The sequence below is a fragment of the Glycine soja genome, chromosome 9 (genome assembly GCF_004193775.1).
Source record: "Glycine soja cultivar W05 chromosome 9, ASM419377v2, whole genome shotgun sequence".
Lineage (NCBI taxonomy): Eukaryota > Viridiplantae > Streptophyta > Magnoliopsida > Fabales > Fabaceae > Glycine > Glycine soja.
In genome coordinates this window covers 24,201,459-24,222,482 of record NC_041010.1, presented here as the reverse complement: position 1 = coordinate 24,222,482, position 21,024 = coordinate 24,201,459, and the positions used below count along the sequence as shown (strand labels likewise).

Genomic DNA, 21,024 nt, shown 5'->3' with positions numbered 1-21,024 from the left:
CACCCTGCGCCTGCCTAGGCGTGCAGTACTTCTCGATGAAGGCCCGGGTGATCGGCGGTCGGATCACCTTACTGGGGGTGACGGGAACCTCGAATGACTGGCAGAGGCCCGTGATCAACCCCAGAAACCCCAGGCCCCTATTAGACTTTTCCGGGTCCAGAGGGTGCCTGGTGGGTGGCATACCTGCAAACAAATAGATGGCGTCAACAATCACCTGGGCCACGTGGACGCTCATCCGTGTCAGGATGGCATACACCAACTGGCACTTAGGCAGAGGGAGATCGGAGTTATGATCGCTAGGCAAGACATTGTTGAGCTGCAGTGTCATCCACGTCTGGGTCAAAGTGGTCATGCTGGTGCGCATGATCCGCACCCGCCTCCTTGCAGCGGCCCGGGCGAAATCCTTCCCCGGTGTGCATAACAGTTAGGCAATGGCCTCCTCGTCGAACCCGTCGGCCCTGTTCCTCCTCTGGCTGAACTCACACTGCTGGCCTTCCTCCATAACTAGCGGGTCACCCAGGAACTGGCTGAGGGTATCTACGTCAAAGGGAATCCACTGACCCCTCACCCATGAATGCATGTCTTGCACTCCCTCCTCTATGGGCCAAGCATTAGCATAGAACTCCAGGACTATCTCAAGGTCAAACTTAGCCATGGGAGTCACCAACGACGTCTAATATCTGCGAGCTATCTCCTCCTGAAAGTTTGTATACTCATCCTCTCTGAGCTGGACGTGCCTCTCTTTGGGGAACGACCATCCTTTGATGGCCTCGAAGCGCTGTTGGTGCTCGGTGCTCCGGAAACGGTGACTATCAAACTCGGGGGTGGCACTGGACCCTTCCGCTGCGGCGTCTCTTCTAGACCTCTTCGTGGAAAGCTTTTTCGGAGCCATTTCCTGTGAAGACAAACGTTTAATTTACAAGGAAGTGTCATTTTAAAGGCTGACCAAGTAAAAAATGGCATACAACTGCTTCCAACACAAACATCAATCTAGGGCAAACTCACATACATACTTTTATGATCATACATGCACGCAAGATGCTCCGTTACCTAAAAACTATACTCATGCACATTCAAAGCATTTTGCTACCCAAATTACATACATGCATTTCCTTGCTAAACTTATACACATGCATACTTGAAGTATTTTTGCTACCCAAAGATCATATACACGCACGTCTTTGCTAAACTTGTACACATGCATATTCAAAGAGTCTTTGCTACCAAAAAAACATTACATTTCATGCGTATTCAAGTATCTTGCTACTCAAATTACATTTCAATTCAACAAGGTTTTTGGTGAGGTATCTTTTTGCTATCTATATGCAGCATACATATATCTTATGAGGTATTTTGCCACCTACTCTACATCTATATGTGCATGATGAACAACATTCTCAAACATCTAGGTGTAAGGCAAACATCATGGTGCAGCCCAAAAAATCGACTGCTGGCCTAAAGGGAAATCCCTATCACAATGCTTTCATCTTCATGCTTTCTTGCACTCAAAACCAAAGGCTTGGATGCCTAGGTCTAAGTCCTTAATTTGGGCACTTATTCTAACCTCTACAAGCTGTCCATATACAGACAAGTCAGCCCCACAATCCAAAGTTCACAAAACCATGCCCAAATTCCATTGAGGCATTTCATCGAGCACTTGGTGGGCGCACTTTTGGGTACCAATAACAAGGGAATAGGGGAAATGTGGCTTGCCCCATCATTTCAGAACACACCCTAGGCCTAAGGCCATCCCTTACAACCCCTCAATTCAAAGAAACAAAACATAAATTTGCCCCAAATTGTCTCACGGAATTGGCAAAATTATGTACCATTCAAAGCATAAAAGGTATCAATGGAAAGCTAGAAACGAAAGGGTAGTGCACTTACTTGTATGGAGTGACCAAAAACACTAAGAATGGAAGCAAAAGCACAAAAATGGTGGCCTAGGGGCGAAAACCTGCAAATCTCGTGGGTGTTTGCATTTTTTGAATGAGGGAGGGGAGTTTTGGGTGGAGAGAAACTCCTCATCCCTCGTTTTTATGTTTCCAGGTGCAGGGGTGCTCGCCCAAGCAAGCTCAGCTCGCCCAGGCGAGCTAACCCTATATTTTTTTTGGCGAGACACAGGTATGTGCTCTCTACGGGTCGGCGTTCGCTTACTTGAACCCCCTTAGGGTAGATTAGGCATCCGACATTTACTTTAAAGACACAACAGTAATAATTACTGGGAATTTAAAGGATACTAGGCGGCCTCCCAGTCGCGCTTTCCGCTTGTCCAGAGCTGGGCATGGGATGACGATCCATCGATCGTGATCCAAGCCTCTACTTGCGTCCGTCCCTAAGTACTTGAAAGCAGGAAACGACATTGCGCGGCAAACTGTGGCCACGTTACTGTTTACCTTGATTGGTCTCTGCCTTTGGATCCGGCCCGACATTTGACCATTGCCTAAGACGATTATGCTCCTATCATAAGATAACAAAATATGCATGTGTATGCGTATGCATGAGCGTTTTCAAATGCAATAATCATTTTAGTGAAAGCTGGTCAGGTTCAGTTTTAATTAAGCGCTTAGGGCATCCCATGGACTGAGCAAAAAGACTCAGCTTATCAAATTCTGGACATAGTTTGAGACACAAAGTGAGGACTGAAACCTCAATCCCATTTTCTTTTAAAAGACTGCGATGAGAAATTACAGAGCATAGGAATCCCTGGGGAAACCAAGAAAGACACAAAAAAAAAAAAATAAAAGAACATGCAGCGACTTCCTCAATTGCCCCTGATCCTAAGCGTAGTACTGCTTGACAACGTCGGAGTTCACGGGTGAAGGTAACTCCTCGCCATCCATGTTGGTGAGCATCAGGGCCCCTCCGGAGAAAGCCCTTTTTACAACGAAAGGCCCTTCATAGTTCGGGGCCCACTTCCCTCTGTTGTCTTTCAGAGCTTGGGAGACTTTCTTCAACACCAAGTCCCCTTCGCTGAACCGACGCGTACGTACCTTCTTGTCAAAAGCATTCTTCACTCGTTTTTGATATAAACGCCCATGACTCATGGCGGCCAAACGCTTGCCTTCTATGAGATTAAGCTGATTGAAACGTGCTTGGGCCCATTCCGACTCCTTTAATCTGGATTCCGCCAAGATTCTTAATGACGGGACTTCCACCTCAAACGGTAGCACAACCTCCACTCCATATACCAATGAGAACGGTGTTGCCCCAGTTGACGTGCGCACTGAGGTTCAGTAACCATGTAACGCAAATGGGAGCATCTCGTGCCAATCCTTGTATGACACGGTCATTTTCTGGATAATATTTTTGATATTCTTATTGGCTGCTTCCATGGCTCCGTTCATCTTTGGTCGGTAAGGCTTGGAATTGTGATGTTGGATTTTAAACTCCTCGCACATTTCCCCCATCATCTTGTTATTCAAGTTGGTGTCGTTGTCCGTGATAATCTTCCTCGGCAAACCGTATCGGCAGATGATTTCCCTCTGAATGAACCTGACCACCACACTCCTAGTGACACTAGCGTATGACACGGCTTCGCCCACTTAGTGTAGTAATCGATCGCCACTAGGATGAAACGATGTCCATTTGCAACTTTGGGCTCTATGGCCCCAATCACATCTATTCCCCACATGGAAAACGGCCACGGTGCGGCCAAGACATTCAAAGGCAATGGCGGAGCATTGACATTGTCTGCGAATGTCTGGCATTTGTGACACTTCCTCACATGGAGACAGCAATCGCTCTCCATGGTGAGCCAATAGTAACCTACCCTTAAGATCTTTCTAGCCATGGCGTGCCCATTAGCGTGTGTACCAAAAGAGCCCTCATGGACCTCCCCCAGCATGTTTTCTGCTTCCTTAGCATTCACGCAGCATAGCAGAACCATGTCATGGTTTCTCTTGTATAGTATGCTTCCGCTCATGAAGAAGTCGGCCGCCAATCTCCTCAATGTCCTTTTGTCGTTGTCGGAAGCCACCAGTGGGTACTCTTTGCTTTCAATGTATCGCTTGATATCGAAATACCAAGGCTTATTGTCCCATTCCTCTTCCACCCGACAACAATGTGCGGGTCTGCCACGACACCAGAATTCAATGTACGGTAGGTCCCCCGTGCGGTGTTAGCTGGAACATGGACGCTAAAGTAGCAAGCGCATCTGCCATTTGATTTTGCTCTTGGGGAACATGATGGAAGGAGATCTCATCAAAGAAAACAGCCAATTCCTTGATATAGGCTTGGTAGGGTATCAGCTTGGGGTCTCTAGTTTCTCATTCCCCTCTCAGCTGGTGAATTACCAGTGCTGAGTCCCCGTACACCTTGAGTAGCTTGACATTGGAGTCAATTGCTGCCTGGACGGCCAGGGCGCACACTTCATACTCAACCATATTGTTGGTGTAGTCGAACCCCAGCCTGACTGTGAAAGGTATACATTGATTGTTCGGAGAGACCAATACTGCTCCAACGCCATGGCCTAGAACGTTTGATGCTCCATCAAACCACACGATCCACTTGTCCCGGTCCTCGTCTAGCTTTTCCTCAAACAAGGCCATGATGTCCTCATCTGGGAATTCGGGATGCATGGGTTGATATTCGTTGAGAGGCTGCTGAGCCAAATAATCTGCCAAGGCGCTTCCTTTTATCGCCTTTTGGGTGACATAGACTATATCGAACTCGGATAGCAAAACCTGCCACTGGGCGATCCGCCCTGTGAGAGCAGGCTTCTCAAAGATGTACTGAACCGGGTCCATCTTGGATATCAACCAGGTGGTAAAGCTCAGCATGTATTGTCTTAGACGGTGGGACGCCCAGACTAAAGCATAACACGTCCTTTCGAGCAGGGAGTAGTTCATTTCACAGGCCGTGAACTTCTTACTCAACTAGTAGACAACACGCTCTCTCTTCCCGGACTCGTCATGTTGCCCCAGCATACATCCCATCGACTCGTCCAAAATTGTCATATACAAGATGAGAGGCCTTCCGGGTACCAGCGGCATAAGCACGGGAGGGTTCATGAGACACTTTTTGATCCTTCCAAATGCCTCTGATGTGCCATCATTTTCTTCTATTTTCTAAACCCTTTTTGCACCATTTTAATTACTGATTGGTCTTAATTGTCAACTAATTAGGCAGTTTTATTATTTGGGCTCATTTAGCTAATTTGATGTTTTTAATCTAATTTCAAGAATTAATGAAACATTGGGCTTAATCCGGATTTTGGTCGTGGACATGAAGAGGGCAAATAAAGCAGCGCTTACCTTAGTTAATTTCTAATTAGTAAATTTTGCAATTTTATTTTATGTGGTTCAGTGTTTATTTTGTTTTGGGCCAGAGTATTGTAATAGGGCTCAGTGACTTTGAGTGACTCTTTTTAAATAGCAGCCTTGGGATTCGTGCAATTGGATTCTGTTATGCCATTCATTATTCAGAGCTTTGTTTAGGGTTTTACATTTTTCTGCTTGGATGCTACTGTTCACGTAATGCAATTTTCCATTTCCTGCTTCTAATTACAATTTCGTTCTTATTTCTTCTTCTACTTTCATTTATGTTTCTGTTTTCATTTTCGTTTCTGTCTCATTTACATTTTTGTTTATTTACGTTTATACTTCATGTTTCATTTACGTTTTCTGTTTGAATCTTTGGAAGGCTAAATATTCTGGTGTTGTTTCCTTTTGAGGACGAAGCCCAACTCTCTTTGAGGTTTCGTGTATAATGTGGTTCCCTGGCAGTTTTCCCTTCACCAGTTAACCCAAATACGTGAACATTAATCAGTGCACGCTTCATGTTCGATTAATTGCCTCTGAGCCTAACTTGCGTTCATGCTTAATGGACGAAGGGCTAACTGGTGTATGTGGTGCCTAATCACGTATCGACAACCCTAAGTTGATTTTCGCTTAGTAAATTGAAATAGGGTTGGATTAAGTGGTTAACTGTTAGGGACGAATTCTCCATAACTCAGGATAAGAGAATGGCTTCTGAATCAGAAGAAACAACCCATTTTTAATATCATTAGTTTTGTATTCCAGTTTACTTGTTCTGCTCCTTAAATCACAAAACAAACAACCCCCCCCCCCCCAATCGTTACTGTTACTGCAAGTATATTATGAACAATTGGCTTATCATTGCTCGTTGGGAAATGACCTAGGATCACTTCCTAGTTACTGCATTTTCATGTTTATTTGATTCGGGTACGACCTCGATCAACCTCTTGACAATCCTCATTCCAGCGGATGGATTGGTTTCTGCGTAAGAGTTTGAACAACGACTCACAAATAGCGGTGAGCTGTGATATGAATCTGGCAATGTAGTTTGAACGCCCTAGGAAACCTCAGACCTGCCTCTCAGTACACGGTTCTGGCATCTCAAGGATGGCTTTCACCTTTTCGGGGTCCACCTCTATCCCTTTCTGGCTTACGATGAAACCTAGCAATTTCCCTTACTTGACCCCAAAGGTGCACTTAGCGGGGTTTAACCTCAATTGATATTTCCTAAGCCTTTCGAACAACTTCCGCAAGTTGACAAGGTGTTCCTCCTCAGTTTTAGACTTGGCAATTATGTCTTCCACATAGACCTCGATTTCTTGGTGCATCATATCGTGAAACAAAGCCACCATAGCCCGTTGATAAGTTGCCCCGGCGTTCTTGAGTCCAAAGGACATCACCTTATAACAGAATGTCCCCCACAGGGTGATGAAGGTAGTCTTTTCCATATCCTCCGGCGCCATTTTTATCTGATTGTAACCGGAGAACCCATCCATGAAGGAAAACAAGGCGAAATCGGCTGAATTATCCACGAGGATATCGATGTGCGGCAGAGGAAAATTGTCCTTGGGACTGGTGATGTGCCATCATTTTCTTCTATTTTCTAAACCCTTTTTGCACCATTTTAATTACTGATTGGTCTTAATTGTCAATTAATCAGGCAGTTTTATTATTTGGGCTCATTTAGCTAATTTGATGTTTTTAATCTAATTTCAGGAATTAATGAAACATTGGGCTTAATCCGGATTTTGGTTATGGACTTGAAGAGGGCAAATAAAGCAGCGCTTACCTTAGTTAATTTCTAATTAGGAAATTTCGCAATTTTATTTTATGTTGTTCAGTGTTTATTTCGTTTTGGGCCAAAGTATTGTAATAGGGCCCAATGACTTTGAGTGACTCTTTTTAAATAGCAGCCTTGGGATTCGTGAAGGCTATTCTGTTATGCTATTTTATTATTCAGAGCTTTTGTTTTAGGTTTTTACGTTTTTCTGTTCTAAGGCTACTGTTTTCGTTCTTAATGCAATTTTCTGTTTTCTGCTTCTAATTATAATTTCGTTCTTGCTTCTTCTTCTACTTTCATTTACGTTTCTGTCTCATTTACGTTTCTGTTTCATTTACATTTCTGTTCATTTACGTTTCTATTCATTTACGTTTCTGCTTCATGTTTCATTTGCGTTTTTTGTTTGAATCTATGGAAGGCTAGTTTTTCTGGTGTTGTTTCCTTTTGAGGACGAAGCTCAACTCTCTTTGAGGTTTCGTCTGTAATGTGGTTTCCTGGCAGTTTTCCCTTCACCAGTTATCCCAAATTCGCGAACATTAATCAGTGCACGCTTCATGTTCGATTAATTGCCTCTGAGCCTAACTTGCGTTCATGCTTAATGGACGAAGGACTAACTGGTGTATGTGGTGCCTAATCACGTATTGACAACCCTAAGTTGATTTTCACTTAGTAAATTGAAATAGGGTTGGATTAAGTGGTTGACTATTAGGGATGAATTCTCCATAACCCAGGATAAGAGAATGGCTTCTGAATCAAAGGAAACAACCCGTTTTTAATATTAGTAGTTTCATATTCCAATTTACTTGTTCTACTCTTTAATCAGAAAACAAACAAACCCCCCCCCAATCGTTACTGTTACTGCGCAAGTATATTATGAACATTTGGTTTGTCATTGCTCGTTGGGAAACGACCTAGGATCACTTCCTAGTTACTGCATTTTCATGTTTATTTGATTCGGGTACGGCCTCGATCAAATTTGGTGCCGTTGCCGGGGAGCAGTGTCCAAAGGTTCATATTAGCTAGCTAGTGTTGTGTGTTTAATTCTTTCGTGTTTTATGTTTAATTGCTAGTATTGTGTTAGTATGTGTTAGTGTTGTTTAGTGTCCTGGTATTTTGTTTAGTGTGTGTCCTGTTTCAGTTTTCCCATTAAGCGTTTCCCCTGTTTCAGTCTTGTGTATTTTGCTATGAATGGTGTTTTGCGACGGACTTAGCGACCACTTTTGCTTGCGGCAAAACAGAGTAGTAGTAGAAATCAAGTAGAGACGGATTTTAGCGACCACCCATGCTGAATTATTTGAGATTTTTTTTTTAGTAGCTAGGATTGTTATTTTTGGCTGAATTTTTTTGTGGTAACTTCTTTTAACCTATATTTTGTGGGAAAAATAGCTAGAGCCTTCAGTTTGGTCAGATTTGAAAGTTCCAAAAAAGTAGCAAATTTTGTGTTTGTCGAAACTTCAAACGGCCATAACTTTTGCTCTGGTTATCAGAATCGCAATTATTATATATGTATTTGGGGTAGAAAAAAATTTCCTACGCTGTGGTAGCCTGCCATAGGCTGGCTGAGGTCTCCATCGTCCAAAAATAGTGATTCTGTCAAAAGTTTTTTATTTTTCAAGTTTTATTTACTTATTTTTCTTAACCTACCATTTTTAGCTTCCATAGTTAGACTTTGAATTTTTGCCTGAAATTTTTTGTGCTATCTTCTCATCATTTTATAAGGTTGGTCACAAAATTTCAAGTCATTTGGATATCATTTGAGGGTAGCTGTAGTTCAAACCTGCACCTTTATTTACCTGACAAGGCAACTAGTGAATCTGTGCATTCTGTTATTGGTGATTTTGAACATCCTGATTTTGAGCATTATAATTTTGAGCATTCTGATTTTGAGCATTCTGATTTTGAACATTCTGAGAACATGGCACAACCTCCACCCCGTGAGAGGACTCTAAGGGAAATGGTTGCACCTGATTTCACCTACGAAAGCTTGTGCATCCAATACCCTGATGAGGATGTTCCATATGTTCTTAAAACTGGATTGATTCATTTGCTTCCAAAGTTTCATGGCCTTGCAAGTGAAGACCCGCACAAACATTTGAAGGAATTTCATATTGTCTGATCCACCATGAAACCCCCAGATGTCCAAGAGGATCATATATTTCTAAAGGCTTTTCCTTATTCTTTAGAGGGAGTGGCAAATGATTGGTTGTATTACCTTGCTCCATGGTCCATCACGAGCTGGGATGACCTTAAGAGAGTATTCTTAGAAAAAAATTTCCCTGCTTCTAGGACCACAACCATCAGGAAGGATATCTCAGGTATTAGACAACTTAGTGGAGAGAGCCTGTATGAGTACTGGGAGAGATTTAAAAAACTATGTGCCAGTTGCCCTCACCATCAGATTTCGGAGCAGCTTCTTCTCCAATATTTTTATGAAGGACTCAGTAATATAGAGAGAAGTATGATAGATGCTGCCAGTGGTGGAGCCCTTGGAGACATGACTTCTGCTGAAGCAAGAAATTTAATTAAGAAGATGGCTTCCAACTCCCAGCAGTTTAGCGCCAGAAATGATGCCATAGTCATTAGAGGAGTGCATGAGGTAGCTACAAACTCAGCTGCATCATCTGAGACTAAGAAGCTTGAAGGCAAACTGGATGCATTGGTTAACTTGGTAACCCAGCTGGCCTTGAATCAGAAATCTGTACCTGTCGCAAGGGTTTGTGGTTTGTGCTCCTCTGCTGACCACCATACAGACCTTTGCCCTTCTATGCAACAATCTGAAGCAATTGAACAGCCTGAAGCTTATGCTGCAAACATTTACAATAGACCTCCTCAACCTCAGCAGCAAAATCAACCACAGCAGAACAATTATGACCTCTCCAGCAACAGATACAACCCTGGATGGAGAAATCACCCTAATCTCAGATGGTCTAGCCCTCAACAGCAACAACAGCAGCCTGCTCCTTCCTTCCAAAATGCTGCTGGCCCAAGCAGACCATACATTCTTCCACCAATCCAACAACAACAACAGCCCCAGAAACAGCCAACAGTTGAGACCCCTCCACAACCTTCCCTCGAAGAACTTGTGAGGCAAATGACTATGTAGAACATGCAGTTTCAGCAAGAGACCAGAGCTTCCATTCAGAGCTTGACTAATCAGATGGGACAATTAGCTACACAATTGAATCAACAACAGTCCCAGAATTCTGACAAGCTACCTTCTCAAGCTGTCCAAAATCCCAAAAATGTCAGTGCCATTTCATTGAGGTCAGGAAAGCAGTGTCAAGGACCTCAACCCGTAGCACCTTCCTCATCTACAAATGAACCTGCCAAACTTCACTCTACTCCAGAAAAAGGTGATGACAAAAATTTACCTAACAATTTCTATGCAGGTGAATCTTCCTCCACAGGTAATTCTGATTTGCAAAAGCAGCACATTCCCTCCAAGAGCAGTTTCCAACAAAAAAAATGGAAGAGGCAGAGAAAGAGATCTTGGAAACATTTAGAAAAGTAGAGGTAAATATACCTCTGCTGGATGCAATTAAGCAAATTCCAAGATATGCTAAATTCTTGAAGGAGCTGTGCACTAATAAGCGGAAGCTTAAAGGAAGTGAACGAATTAGCATGGGCAGAAATGTCTCCGCATTGATTGGTAAATCTGTTCCCCAAATTCCTGAAAAATGTAAAGATCCAGGTACATTCAGCATACCTTGTATTATACAGAATAGTAAGTTCGAGAATGCCATGCTAGATTTAGGAGCTTCTGTTAGTGTTATGCCTCTGTCTATTTTTAATTCTCTATCTCTAGGTCCCTTGCAGTCAACTTATGTGGTAATTCATTTAGCTAATAGAAGTGTTGCCTATCCTATTGGTTTCATAGAAGATGTCTTAGTTAGAGTTGGTGAACTGATTTTCCCTGTTGATTTTTATATTTTGAATATGGAAGATGGATTTTCTCAAGGATCAGTTCCCATCATTCTAGGCAGACCCTTTATGAAAACTGCTAGAACTAAGATAGATGTTTATGCAGGCACACTATCCATGGAGTTTGGTGATATAACTGTTCGTTTTAACATTCTGGATGCTATGAAATACCCATCTGAAGATCTTTCTGTATTTCGTGCTGAAATAATTGACCATGTTGTTGATGAATACATGACTGATCTTTACTCTAATCTGCATGCCTCTCACTCTTCATGCATTGAGTCTAAAATTGTACTTGATCATATGTCTGAATTTGATGCTGAGAGTGAATCTGAAAGTGATATTGATTGCATGTCTGGTGGTGGTGTTTTACCTCTTGAGATTGATTTTATAGAGTCAGATAGGACTAACCATGTTTCAGGAAGTACACATACCTCTGACTTTCTTTATGAGGTACAGGCTGAGAAATCATCTCCTTCTACCACTATCCAGCCGACCACACCTGAGTTGAAGCCTCTGCCATCAAATTTGAAATACGCTTACTTGGATGATAGCAAAAGTTTTCCAGTGATTATATTTGCCTCCTTTGCTGATGAGCAAGAGGAGAAGTTGTTGTCTGTTCTCAAGAAGAATAAGAAGGCTATAGGCTGGACCCTGGCGGACATTCCTGGTATTAGCCCATCCACATGTATGCATCGAATAAATTTAGAGGATGGAGCTAAACCAGTAAGACAGCCACAGAGAAGACTCAACCCGGTGATTCTTGATGTAGTGAAGAAGGAGATAACCAAGCTTTTGCAAGCTGGAATCATTTATCCTATCTCCGACAGCCAATGGGTGAGTCCCGTCCAGGTAGTCCCGAAGAAGACCGGCCTCACAGTGATCAAAAATGAGAAGGAGGAGCTGATTCCTACTCGGGGGCAGAACAGTTGGAGAGTCTGCATTGACTATAGGAGGCTGAACCAAGTTACCAAAAAGGACCATTTTCCCCTGCCATTCATTGACCAAATGCTTGAACGCCTGGCAGGTAAATCTCACTACTGCTTCCTTGATGGTTTTTCTGGTTATATGCAAATTACTATTGCTCCTGAGGATCAGGAAAAGACCACATTCACCTGCCTCTTCGGCACTTTTGCCTATAGGAGGATGCCTTTTGGCCTGTGCAATGCCCCTGGTACCTTCCAGCGGTGCATGATTAGTATTTTCAGTGATTTCTTAGAAAATTGCATAGATGTGTTTATGGATGATTTCACTGTATATGGATCCTCTTTTGATGGTTGTTTGGATAGTTTGGAAAAAGTTTTGAATAGATGCATTGAAACTAACCTTGTTCTAAATTTTGAAAAATGTCATTTTATGGTTGAGCAATGTATAGTTTTAGGCCACATTATTTCCAATAAGGGTATTGAAGTAGATCCTGCAAAAATTTCTGTTATTTCACAATTGCCTTACCCCTCTTGTGTGCGAGAGGTGCGATCTTTTCTTGGTCATGCAGGATTCTACAGGCGCTTTATAAGGGATTTTAGCAAAGTAGCCCTTCCACTGTCCAACTTGTTGCAAAAGGAGGTGGAGTTTGACTTTAATGACAGATGCAAAGAGGCTTTTGATTGCCTCAAAAGAGCGCTGACTACCACCCCCATCATCCAGGCACCCAATTGGACAACCCCTTTTGAGCTTATGTGTGATGCATCAAATTATGCATTGGGGGTTGTCCTTGCTCAGAAAATTGATAAATTGCCAGGGTGATATATTATGCTTCTAGGACTTTAAATGATTCCCAAGCGAATTATACTACTACTGAGAAGGAGCTTCTAGCCATAGTTTTTGCTCTTGAAAAATTTCGATCTTATTTGCTTGGTACCCGCATTATTGTTTATACTAGCCATGCAGCTCTAAAGTACTTGTTGAAGAAGGCTGATTCTAAGCCTAGGTTGATCTGATGGATACTCTGGCTTCAAGAGTTTGACTTGGAGATTCGTGATAGGAGCGGAGCACAAAACTTAGTTGCTGATCATTTGAGTCGGATCGAACGTGTATCGGATGCGAATTCACCCATTCGGGATGATTTCTCGGATGATCATTTGTATATACTGTATAGTATTTCTGACTCTCTTTCTACTCCCTGGTTTGCTAAAATTGTCAATTATTTAGTTGCTTCTGTTTTTCCTCCCTTAGCATCTAAAGCCCAAAAAGATAAAATTAAAAGTGATGCTAAGCATTTTATTTGGGATGACCCCTACTTGTGGAAATTGTGCAGTGATCAGGTCATTAGACGATGCATTCAAGATCATGAGACTGACTCAGTCCTGCAGTTCTGTCATTCTTTCGCACCGGGAGGTCATCTGGGTGTTCAAAGGACAGCTCGCAAAGTGCTTGATTGTGGTTTTTATTGGCCTACCATTTTTAAGGATGCGTGGAAGATCTGCAGCACTTGTGAGCAGTGTTAGAGAGCAGGAAATACACTTACATGGCGACAACAAATGCCTCAGCAACCTATGCTATTCTGTGAGGTGTTTGATGTCTGGGGTATAGATTTCATGGCCCTTTTCCTGTCTCTTTTGGTTATGTTTACATTCTCCTTGTAGTTGACTATGTTTCAAAATGGGTGGAAGCCAAGCCCACTAGAACTAATGATGCTAAAGTTGTTGCAGACTTTGTCAGGTCTAATCTATTTTGTAGGTTTGGAGTACCTAAAGCAATTGTTAGTGATCAAGGAACCCATTTTTTGCAACAGAACAATGCATGCCCTACTTAAAAAGTACGGGGTGGTACACAGGGTAGCCACACCATACCACCCCCAGACCAATGGACAGGCAGAAATTTCTAACCGGGAAATCAAGAGAATTTTAGAGAAGATTGTGCAGCCAAGCAGGAAAGATTGGAGTACCAGACTTGATGATGCTCTCTGGGCACATCGGACTGCCTATAAAGCACCCATAGGAATGTCTCCTTATCGGGTTGTCTTTGGAAAGGCATGTCATCTTCCATTGGAAATTAAGCACAAAGCTTACTGGGCAGTGAAGACTTGCAACTTCTCTATGGATCAAGCTGGTGAGGAAAGAAAGTTGCAACTGAGTGAGTTAGATGAAATCTGCCTATAAGCCTACGAGAATGCCAAGTTCTACAAAGAAAAGACCAAGAAGTTCCATGATAGCATGATAGTTAAGAAGGACTTCATGGTTGGGCAAAAAGTGTTATTGTATAATTCTAGGCTTGGACTCATGAGTGGTAAGTTGAGGTCTAAGTGGATTGGTCCTTTTGTTGTTACTAATGTTTTTCCTTATGGTACAGTTGAGATCAAAAGCGACTCCACAAACAAGAGCTTCAAGGTCAACGGACATCGACTTAAGCCATTCCTCACGAACCCTTCTTTAGTGGACGTAGTGGTGGAAGAGACTTCCTCACTCCACCCTACTCTTCCTCCACCATGACTTAGGGAGTTTTTCTTTTCCTATCTCCTTCTTTGCTTTTATTACACTTGTCCGATTCTATTTGATGATTTAATTGTTTTTAATCTTTTAATTGTGCTACATTGAGGACAATGTGTTGTTTAAGTATGGGGGGGAGTGTTCTTTGGTTTTGCTAGTTTTGTTGGTTTTGTTAAGTTGTTAGTTGTGTTAATTTGTTAATGTTGTTAGTTTCGTCGGATTTTTAGTTTAATATTTTGGGTCAATTCTGTGTGCATGTACGACTTGCATGTTTTTCTTTGAATTATAGGATATGTTCAAGAAATGGGTAATTGTTTTGAAAATAAAAGTTCTTGACATTTTGTGACTTGAAATCTTTGATTCTCCTCTACATGTCATGATAGTTTTGAAAGCTCAATTTGAAAGTGATGAGTTACCTTTGTGAGAATTTGAGCCATCCATCATCATAATCATTTGGTGTGTTTTGCCCCATTGATTGCTTGCACAATAGCCTTGGCTTGATTCTTGTTGATGCTTCCTAATTCACATGCATATTTGGATATGATTGAGGCAATTTTGTTCTTATAAGCTTCTAGCCAAATGGACTTACCTTGACTTAATTCCTTTGATAGCCCTTTTGAGCCTTGTTTCCCTTTCCTTGTTTTGAAGCTCACTACAAGCCTTAAGTGAAAAACCATGATATCACCATATCCTTAAGGAATTTTGGAGCTTTGGAATTGTTTTGGGAATAAGTGTGGGGGGTTTTTGTTTCATTGGATAACATGTTTTGTTGGCCATGCTTCATGATATATTTTGAGCCATACTTGATGTACATTGCATATTGGTTAAATGTTGGACATGCTGAATGAGATGCTGTTTCTCAAAGGCTACAGACTAAAAAAAGAATCGGAAAAGAAAAAGAAAAGCAGTAAAGTTGAGTGAATAAGATCTTAAATGACAAAAGAATGATGAGACTCTTGGTTCTACTCTTTATGTTTAAATTTTATCTTTACTTCTTTTTATTTTCTTATTTTTTCTTAATATGCACTTATTCCCCATTGCTCCTCTATTCCTTTGGGATTCAGCCACTTATTCCATATTTTTCCATACCGTGTCCTTGGCCCCATTACAACCTTAAAAGACCTTTTGATCCTCATGTGCTTGTGTTTATGGGTTGATTGTCAATTTTAGAATCTTGCCAAGTTTATGTGGTGTTTGTTTTCATGGGTGCTTTGAGGGTAAATAGTAGCCTAGACACTTGAGAGATAGAGTGTATATCTTGTGAGGCTTTATCACTTTTCATTCTTGAGCTGATTAACTATTTTGCCATGATTGGGTTGCTTGGATGATTTTCATGAATGACTTGACTTTTCGGATCTCCTTATGTTAGATGTTACCCATTCCTTTCATTCCTTGATGTTCATTGAGAAATATGTGAATGTTTTCGTTTGTCTCTCTTTGAATATCCATGGATTTTGTTCTTTGTTTCATTTTGCCCAGGAGTGCAAAAGGTTAACTATGGGGGGTTTTGATGTGCCATCATTTTCTTCTATTTTCTAAACCCTTTTTGCACCATTTTAATTACTGATTGGTCTTAATTGTCAATTAATTAGGCAGTTTTATTATTTGGGCTCATTTAGCTAATTTGATGTTTTTAATCTAATTTCAGGAATTAATGAAACGTTGGGCTTAATCCAGATTTTGGTCATGGACTTGAAGAGGGCAAATAAAGCAGCGCTTACCTTAGTTAATTTCTAATTAGGAAATTTCACAATTTTATTTTATGTGGTTCAGTGTTTATTTCATTTTGGGCCAGAGTATTGTAATAGGGCCCAGTGACTTTGAGTGACTCTTTTAAAATAGCAGCCTTGGGATTCGTGCAATTGGATTCTGTTATGCCATTCATTATTCAGAGCTTTGTTTAGGGTTTTACGTTTTTCTGCTTGGATGCTACTATTCACGTAATGCAATTTTCCATTTCCTGCTTCTAATTACAATTTCATTCTTATTTCTTCTTCTACTTTCATTTACGTTTCTGTTTTCATTTTCGTTTCTTTCTCATTTACGTTTTTGTTTATTTACATTTCTGCTTCATGTTTCATTTACATTTTCTGTTTGAATCTATGGAAGGCTAAATATTCTGGTGTTGTTTCCTTTTGAGGACGAAGCCCAACTCTCTTTGAGGTTTTGTGTATTATGTGGTTCCCTAGCAGTTTTCCCTTCACCAGTTAACCCAAATTCATGAACATTAATCAGTGCACGCTTCGTGTTCGATTAATTGCCTCTGAGCCTAACTTGCGTTCATGCTTAATGGACGAAGGGCTAACTGGTGTATGTGGTGCCTAATCACGTATTGACAACCCTAAGTTGATTTTCGCTTAGTAAATTGAAATAGGGTTGGATTAAGTGGTTAACTGTTAGGGACGAATTCTCCATAACCCAAGATACGAGAATGGCTTCTGAATCAGAGGAAACAACCCATTTTTAATATCATTAGTTTCGTATTCCAGTTTACTTGTTCTGCTCCTTAAATCACAAAACAAACAACCCCCCCCCCAATCGTTACTCTTACTGCAAGTATATTATGAACAATTGGCTTATCATTGCTCATTGGGAAATCACCTAGGATCACTTCCTAGTTACTACATTTTCATGTTTATTTGATTCGGGTACGGCCTCGATCAACCTCTTGACAATCCTCATTCCAACGGATGGATTGGTTTCTGCGTAAGAGTTTGAACAACGGCTCACAAATAGCGGTGAGCTGTGATATGAATCTGGCAATGTAGTTTGAACGCCCTAGGAAACCTCAGACATGCCTCTCAGTACACGGTTCTAGCATCTCAAGGATGGCTTTCACCTTTTCGGGGCCCACCTCTATCCCTTTCTGGCTTACGATGAAACCTAGCAATTTCCCTGACTTGACCCCAAAGGTGCACTTAGCGGGGTTTAACCTCAATTGATATTTCCTAAGCCTTTCGAACAACTTCCGCAAGTTGACAAGGTGTTCCTCCTCAGTTTTAGACTTGGCAATTATGTCTTCCACATAGACCTCAATTTCTTGGTGCATCATATCGTGAAACAAGGCCACCATAGCCCGTTGATAAGTTGCCCCGACGTTCTTGAGTCCAAAGGACATCACCTTATAACAGAATGTCCCCCATAGGGTGACGAAGGTAGTCTTTTCCGTATCCTCCGGCGCCATTTTTATCTGATTGTAACCAGAGAACCCATCCATGAAGGAAAACAAGGCGAAATCGGCCGAATTATCCACGAGGATATCGATGTGCAGCAGAGGAAAATTGTCCTTGGGACTGGCCCGATTCAGGTCCCAATAATCTACGCACATTCGTACCTTCCCATCCTTCTTAGGGACTGGTACAATGTTGGCAACCCATTCTGGGTACCGAGTGACAGCCAAAAAACCAGCATCAAATTGTTTCTTTACCTTTTCTTTTATTTTCAAGGATGTCTCGGGCTTCATCCTCCTCAGCTTTTGTTTTACAGGGGAACACTCAGGTTTTAGAGGTAACCTGTGTTGTACAATGTCAGAACTCAAACCGGGCATATCTTGGTATGACCATGCAAATATGTCTTGGTAGTTTTTTAGCAGGGCCATCAATTCGTCACGGATGGGTGCGGTCATACCCGTGCCTATCTTCACTTCCTTTTTTCCACTGTCGGTTCCTAAGTCTACTAGTTTCGTCTCTTCTTGATGAGGCCCCATCTCTTGGTCCTCATGGGCAACTATCTTTTCCAACTCCAAGGGAAGTCCCACATCCTCGTCCTCTTCACTCTCCTTCTGATCCATTTCTCGCTTGAAATTGATGGTCGGGTCCCAGGTATTAGTACCTTCGAGGGACTCTTCGTCGGATCTGGTGTTTTAAGCATAAAGAAATAAACATGCAAATGAATGAGAATGGGTAGAGATGGAGGAACAGATGAAGAAAGATCTTTATATTATAAATCCAGGAACAAAAGACATAAAGCCTTAACAAAAGGAAACTCTAAAGCCTAGGCCCAACCATAGAGTTTAAAAGCCACAAAGGGTTACATTATGCTTGTCGCGTAAACATCCGAGCGCTCCTCTACTCGCCAATTTCCTAGTCAGAAATCAGGAGGGCATGGTTGTACCAAATCTGACCCACTCGGAGAGTCATCCTCGCATATCGCAATGACTTGGCCTTCGTGTCCTAGACCCGCACTTATAAAGCTCCTACTGATGTGGCAGGGCGGGCCCCCTTCGACTTTTCGTCCCAACTGTGAACCATGGCTTCCGCTTTTCCTTCCTGCGACACTTTTCCTTATGTCCGCTTGCGTGGGTTTATAGCCTAATCCAAACTTCCCACGGTTTCCTCTGGTGCTTATCAGGCTGGTTCTGCCGCCGTTGTTTTTGCCTAAACCCATTCCGGGCTCGTAGCCATTCCCTAACATTACCCGGGCCACCATCATTGCCGTATAGGACAAGCAAGGTTTCCCAGAGAAGGAATCTACGGAGGCAATGCTCACTACCTCAAAAGATTGGAAGGCTGTTTCCAATGACTCCTCCGCAGCTTCCACATATGGCATAGAGGATGTGCAACTTACCAAGATGTCTTCCTCCCCCGACACAATGACCAAATGCCCCTCTACTACGAACTTCAGTTTTTGGTGGAGTGTAGAGGGAATGACTCCCACCGAGTGGATCCACGGGTGTCCCAAAAGACAGTTGTAAGCCGGGTTAATATCCATTACTTGGAAGGTAACCTGAAAGGTATGAGGGCCTATCTATACAAGGAGGTCGATCTCTCCCCTCGCCTCTCGGCGTTTGTCATCGAAGGCACGGACCACCATGGAACTTGGCCTTAGATGGGAAGCGTTGAACGGAAATTTCTCCAACATGCTTTCAGACATTATGTTTAAACTGGAACCATTATCGATGAGTACCTTGGCCATGACATGGTCCATGCATTTGACTGACACATGCAAAGCCCTATTATGCCCTCTCCCCTCGGCAGGGATTTCTTCTTCAGCGAATGCAAGATAGTTGTTGGCAGTGATGTTATTGACGAGTCCTCCAAAGCCTTCTACGGAAATATCTTAGGCTACATGAGCTTTGTGCAAGACCTTTACTAGCAAAGCCCGATGAGGCTCAAAGCTCATGAGCAGTTCCAAAAGAGAGACTCTGGTCGGGGTTTTGTTGAGCTGCTCAATGACCTTGAACTTGCTTTGCCGAATAATGCGGAGGAACTCGCCTGCCTCCTCTAGCGATACTTCTTTCTTGCCACAGCCATCCTTTTTCTCAAGAAGACCTTTCATTGGAATATCCTCGTCCAGAGTGGGGATCACTTTGTCATTTTGTTCTTCCGCTATCTTCGCCTTCCCTTTAGCGTTTGCAAGCTGTGTCGGCAGGTCAGGGGGTGCAAACACCTGACCGCTGCGGGTCACGCCGCTCAGCCCCGTGATATTGGTTACCTTGGCCGACAACGAGCTGATGTCGGTGGCCTCTTCCTTCCTTTCGCTCGGAGGTGCATACCTCCACGGAACCGCGTGGCTATTTTGGTATGGAAATGGAATAGGTTTAACTACCGAGGGGTATCAGGGTGTTTGGGGAGCTGCGTCTCTGGTGAAATATATCACTAAAGGCTTAGGCTTTCCAAAACTTCCCTCATCTGCGGACTGCATACATATATGTTGCTCTTCACTCCCCTCATCGCCGACTTCCAGCTGGCCTCGGTCTATCATCTGTTGCAACAGGTCCTCCACTGCTAAACACGTTTCCATGTTATGTAGCTCGCCGGGATGCATCAAACAAGAATCTTCCTCGTGCCCACCGTGTGGAATTATGCCTCCCTTTTGTAGGGCCTCGTAGATAAACCTCCTGGGGGTCGTCACGTCCTTTAAAGGCTTGGACCTGCGCGGCCTACCTGACTCGACGGCATTAACTACTCCCCCTACATGATTGGCGAGCGGGTTCATTTTCACGTTGGTCCGGTCCTCTTGAAACGTCAGCCATTCGACGTCTATCAAATGTTGTACTTTGTATTTAAAGGCCAGGCATTTTTCGGTGGAGTGGCCCGGGGTTTTCCCATGGTATGCGCAGGTTGTGTTAGGGTTGTACCACTTTGGGAAGGGAGGCTGGTAGATCTTCCCGGGAGATATCACAGCCATCTGATTGGCGATGAGGGATGACAAGAGGTCTTCGTACGTCATTGGGATCGGGGTGGATTCTGGGGTTGGCCTCGGGGAAAAGTTCCTTATCGCGTTGGAACCGGCGCCAAAGTGGGCGTTGCCGGCCGGGCGAGTCGGGGTTGGAGCCGGAGCTTGGGGGGCCTCCCTCTGGATGGACGCGGGCGCTCTAAGTTGTACGGGTGCGGAATTGGAAGAGTCCTCGGCGCGAGCCGAGAAGCTCGGGTGATGTTGCGCGTACTGATGGGTTCCGTCAGAGGTTTGCGATGGCTTGATCCATGCGGGCGTTGAAGTGACAGCATGGGTATCTCCTTCTTCCTTTTTGCCCCAGTTGCTCCAATCCTCCTAGCGTTGGTACTTGTGGAGGAGACATAATCGAACTTCCCTCTCTTCAAACCTACTTCAATTCTTTTCCCGGCGAATACCAAGTTCGCGAAGCTGGAGGGCATGTAGCCCACTAATTTCTTATAGTAAAACACCGGCAAGGTGT

At 43.0% G+C, this 21,024-nt stretch overlaps 1 non-coding gene across 1 annotated transcript; it reads right to left on the bottom strand.

Moving 5' to 3' along the window:
- Nucleotides 1-9,331: 9,331 nt before the first annotated feature.
- LOC114369059 lies at nucleotides 9,332-9,438 on the bottom strand. Its single transcript, XR_003657521.1, has one exon. It is a non-coding gene; the product is annotated as a small nucleolar RNA R71 (small nucleolar RNA).
- Between the last annotated feature and the right edge of the window lie 11,586 nt (nucleotides 9,439-21,024).